Raw genomic sequence first — 6,000 nt, forward strand, 5'->3', positions numbered from 1 at the left:
CTGATTTCCTTTATACTCATAGGTATGGTGAGTGAACTTCCCATAGTCCCATGCTGGGTGAAAAAGATATATTTATTATGCTGAACTACAGATTAATTGAATTCATTCTAAAACACACTTGAGTCCTATATACTCCCTTTTGCTACAAATTTGGGGGAAGTAAGTGGTTAGGCTTGTAATAGTTCTGTTACACATTTCTACTTACATAGGAAGCACACATTTTGTGTTTTGTTCTTTTTGAATTCTCTGCTGATAAATCATCATATGTTAAAGGAGAGACCAAAGTTTGCAAAGAGCCAATATGTATTTTAAGAAATTCATATAAAAAGGAGTATCTCACGTTATATTTTGTAGGATAGAGGCTTCCACCAGCTGCTTTGACCAATACACAATTCATAGGTACCAAAAAAAAGTGCTTACATTTCTTTTGGGGTATTTCTCACATCTCCCAACTAGATCACCTTCTCAACTTCCATGCTTCCTACCTCCTTGCCAAATAATTTTAAATAGTCTCAGGAAAATACTCTGAGATGTGTTGTTCATGTTGGGGACAGCTTTGCTAATTCTTCCTGAGTGTTCTCAAATTATGGCTTGTTTCCAAAGTCAGAAATGCAAAATAATGTGATTTCTGTAGCCTCCTGTGTGATCCAATTTAAGACATGGAGTGTACTTATCATTAAGATATCTTTTTAAAAAGTTGATTAACAAAATCCTGAAAAAATGTTTTGTATGGTCAGTAATAGATAAATTATGTGGTCAATTAATAGGCATCATAAAAAAGTGATTATGTAACTTCTAAAACCAATGATCTATCATAAATAAGTAAGGTACAGTCCAAATCCCACGAGAACAAATTACATGCCTCTCATTTCCCTTTGCAAACAGCTGTGATAAATCAGGTGAATGACGAAGGCCAACTATACTTGGCTTTGAGAGTTGGCCTTAATTAGCATCCATGACTCTGGCTAAAGTTTATGAGGATAAACTTTTCTTGGAAATAACAGTCCCTGCATTTTTGTTATCTCATGAAATGGTCACTGGCACTCAAAGCAGTGCAATATGATCAGGGCTACATGGAAAGCCCAGATAGCATCTTCTGAAGGCTTGTCAGGGGATTGAACAGCAAATTTCCATGAAACTCATGGATGATTAAATGAGAAGTTTTCTTAGTATCCAGAGATAATCTGGGGAATTAATCTGAATAAACTCCAACATTAGAAAATGCCTACATGTGATTTCACATGCAATTATAACAGATAGCAGTTACTACAGGACAAAATCACTTTGTTTAAAAATAATTCTAAATAGCTAAGGTCTTTCAGCTAGTTGCCACTATCTCATATGGGACATACACATAAATTTTCTTTGCAGAGAACCCAAGAGACATACCAAGGACCCACGGTTCAATCAATAGTTGTATACTTTCTGTTAACTGCCATTACCGAGAAATTATCAGATGATGCTCAAGAGATTGACATCATCACTTGATAATCTACATAGCTGAGAGAACGTTTTGTAGAGCCAAATGGATGCTACTCAGACTACTGAAGTGTATTGAGGGCTGGGAATGTGACTTGGTGGTAGAGTGCTTGCCTAGTACCCATGAAGCCCTGGGTTCAATTCCTCAGTACCACATACACAGAAAAAGCTGGAGGGGGTGCTGTGACTCAAGTGGTAGAGCACTAGCCTTGAGCAAAAGAAGCTCAAGGACAGTGCCCAGGCCCTGAGTTCAAGCCCCAGGACTGGAATAAAAATCTGTTTCAAGTGTATTGGAATTTTCACTGGAATAGAAGAGTGATTATGTAACTTGTTATTAAGTAAAATTTTAAAGAAAGAGATTTTCTGACTTGATATCTATTGGAAAATACAAATGACTTAAATTGTACCAAGTGGGTCATCAATTAATTATTTGAAAAATTTTCCTTAACTAATATTCTGACTTCATTTACTTACACATTGGGAAGGCTAACTTTGATTCCTACTTAATGTAAGTTGATTAATGTAGAGCTATTAATAAACAAATGCTACGCTCAACATTTTCCCAACAATTACCTTATAGGAATTCTTTTTCCATCTTGGAGAAATTGTCTACTCAACAAAATAAAATTTCATCTGAGAATGTATGAGAAGGAAATCAATATTTTTCCACTTGTGAATAAGAGCACCAAAGACATATCATATTTTGATTAATTGTGGTGCAATTATCAATGTAAGTTTATATAATAGAAAAGTTTGAAATTATAACCAAATGAAAAGCATCCATACTCATTAATTTATAATCTCTTTTAATATTTTGTATACATGGCATATAGCCACTGCCAACTAAAACATTTTGCTGTACATGTATGATTGTGTACATAAACAATTTTATATGTTATATGCATTAGTGTATAAGTTATAAATCTATAAAACAATAAGTTAACTAAATACATAATACAAAATATGACAGCAAACTTTTAAAATTAAAAAGTACGTTCTTTTTTTATTGTGAAAATACTGTACAGAGGGGTTACAATTACATGGTCAAGATAATGAGTATATTTCTTATCAAGTATTGTAGCCTCCCCCTTTGTTTCCCCTTCCCATCCCTTCCCATCCTCCCCCCACACCCCCAACCAATCCTCCCCATTACCCCCCCACCAAAATTGTAAACTTCGTTTTCAACATAACGACTTATAAAAAGTACATTCTTTATTTCTGCGGTTCTTGCATTTTTCATTTTACCTACTTCCATACATTTATATTTCTATCTACTTGTAATCATAAGATTTTTATTTCAATAAATACTTTGATTAAAAAATTATGGCTACATTTCTATGGCTTTAAGGCAATTCTTTTTTAATGCACATTTGTCCCAAATACGTCCAAGAAGTGGAAAAACCTGGAGATTTGCATCAGAGATGTTTAGGCCTTTTAGGGTGACAACTTCGAAGATTTTACAAATGCAATAACATAAAAAATTCCAAACATCTGATTCTCTATGGGAAGCAGCTGTTCTTCTGTACGTGCTGGTAAAGGGAGATGATGCTCTCTGCTCTGTGCTGCCTCCCGGGGCCTGACCATTGCCTCTCATTCTGCTCATCCATCTTTGAGGATTGGTGATAACACAGATAATATTTATTGATACTGATTCCCTGACAAGCACTGTGCTGTGCACATTACAGTCATTGCCTCAGTGAACTCTCAGACCACTATTTGAAACATGAAAGAACTGAATTTCAAGAGGTCACATAGTTTTCCCAGAGTTATACAAATAATGAGAGGCAGAGGCAGGATTTTCATCTGCATGACTCTACAGAGCCAAGATCACTAATGCGATGTTACACAGCCACCTCTGAACAGCTGCATTCCACTGAGGACTGGAAGATTAGTAATGAGATAGGCTCTGCTGAAACTCGCCATAAAGTGTCAGTTCCCTTATAGCTTGGGATAAATACTTCTGGCTTCAGAGGATGACATGGGCTTGGAAGAGCTACCATGTTTCCCTTGAGATTTCCACTGACATGAGTAATTGTGTTTTATTTTCTTGGCTTAATTCCTTGCACTAATTCCCCACATGGAATCAAACATTCCTTTTTTTTCTCTCTCTTTCTTTCTTGCCTTCCTTCCTTCCTTCTCTCCCTCCTTCCCTTCCGTCCTCCCTCCCACCCTCCCTTCCTGTCTACCTACCTCCCTTCTTATCTACCTATATCCTTCCTTCCTTCCTTCCTTCCTTCCTTCCTTCCTTCCTTCCTTCCTTCCTTCCTTCCTTCTTTCTTTCCTTCCTTCCTTCCTTCTTTCCTTCCTCCCTTCCTTCCTTTTTTTCCCTTCCTTCCTTCACTGAAGATTGAACCCAGGATCTCATGATTTCTATGTAACAGTTCCAACCCTTGAGTTAAACAATCATCTCTTTTCTTTTTATCTTGTTTTTGAGATATACAAATTACAAGTTTGGCCTCAAACTTGTAATTCTCCTGCCTGTGCTTCTCAGGTGGCTGGATTAAAGCCATGTACAATCACACCTACCTTTCCGTGTAGCCTATTTTCCTCTGCCAGATATGTAAGCCTTATAGCCCCCTCAAAATCGATCTACATATTATGCTCTTGTGTGTAATTTCTTAGCCACATGAGAAGAATTCCTGAAATTCTTAAAGTGGTTGGCTTCAGGACAAACCTGAGTCAACTCTGAATCCTATTTGTATCTTATTCTACATTCAAATCATCTGAAAAGTCTGCATGTTCTACTTTCAAAATACTTGTAGTATATGCTAATTAAAATAGAGCCATATCTCCTTCTGATTGACAACACCCTGAGTTAAGACGCTATCCACCTCATCTGCTCACCTTATTCTTTTTTAAAAATTATATTTATTTTATTCTAAAAGTGATGTACACAGGGATTACAGGTACATAAGTAAGGTAATGAGCACATTTCTTGCCAAACAATGTTACTCCCTCCCTTGTTTTCTCCCACTTTCTCTCCCGCCCCTGACTTCCCTCCACCTCCCATTCCAGTTGTAAACTTCATTTCCACCTTAGTGTCTTGCGAGTATCGCTGTTGCATTGGTTCTTTTATCCACACAGAGGCCAGGGATGTTTTGAATCTCCTATCAGATTGAGTTCATCTGATTGAGGCTCTCCAATGGCTTCCCAACTCTGAGCTGGATCTGGACACCTATAGTAACCCATCTCGGATCCTCAGCCGCACCCTGGCCCACCCTTCTGTTTGCCCAGTGCATCTTGCATGCTCAAAGGAAAGAAGAGGTTGTCCACTTGCTTTTGCTTCTCTTTTTTTCCTGACTTGATTCTTCTTACTGTGCCTGGTTTTACTCGCCATTACTATGTTGATATAATTTGTGGAGGGGAAAGGGAAAAACAAATCGTTTAAATAGGGATACAAGTGGACCCATTGCAACAATGAGATGTACAAGTCGTTATGTCGAAAAATGAACTTTACAACTTTGGTGGAGGGGGGAAGAAAGGGGGAGGAAGAGGGCAGATGGGAAGGGATGGGAAGGGGAAACAAAGGAGGAGGCAACAATGCTTGATAAGAAATGTACTAATTTGGGGCTGCGAAGATGGCTCAGTGGTAGAGCGCTTGCCTTGCATGCATGAGGCCCTGGGTTCCAATCCTCAGCACCACATAAGCAAAAAGAAAAAGCTGGAAGTGGTGCTGTGGCTCAAGCGGTAGAGCGCTAGCCTTGAGCTGAAGAGCTGAGGGACAGCGCCCCGGCCCAGAGTTCAGGCCCCACGACTGGACCCCCCCAAAAAAGAAATGTACTTATTATCTTGCCCACGTAATTGTAACCCCTCTGTACGGTATTTTCACAATAAAAAAAAAAAAGAATTGTGAGTACTCACCAAAAAAAGGAAAAGAAAAAGTAACCCCAAGCACAATCTGTCCTTCATTCCTTTCCTGTTACAATCTAACACCATAGAACTCGCCAAAACCCAAATCATACGTATTTACCTTTTTTGTTGACTGTCCTATCCTTACTGGAACATAGTTAGCAGAAGGGTAGGAGACTCCAGAGGTAAGTACAACACCTACCATACAGCAAACACTTCGTTAAAAAATGAGTGCAATCCATTCAGACTGTTCAGAATTTAATCATTTTAGAGTGAGACCTATTACTTGGAAAGTGGAGTAGTGTTAGTAGTATAAGTCACCTCAGAAATAATACTTCCTATTGGGCTGGGAAGGTTGCTCGGTGGTAGAGTGCTTGCCTTGTATGCATGAGGCCCTGGGTTCAATTCCACAACATAAACAGAGAAAGCAGAAGTGGCACTGTGGCTCAAGTGATAGAGTGTTCACTTTGAGCTGAAGAGCTCAGGGACAGCGCCCAGGCCAAGTTCAGGCCCCACAACGGACCAAACAAACAAAAACAAAAACTTCATATTAAGCTAATATATTTTGATAAGCCACGTTATATATTTACACTTGAGCCTAGAACTGACTTAATTATAAGATTATAAAAATTTAAATAATCAAATAAATATATAAACAAAGTTAGAAAATTA

The sequence above is a fragment of the Dipodomys ordii genome, unplaced genomic scaffold (genome assembly GCF_000151885.1).
Source record: "Dipodomys ordii isolate 6190 unplaced genomic scaffold, Dord_2.0 Scaffold157, whole genome shotgun sequence".
In the NCBI taxonomy this organism is placed as follows: Eukaryota; Metazoa; Chordata; class Mammalia; order Rodentia; family Heteromyidae; genus Dipodomys; species Dipodomys ordii.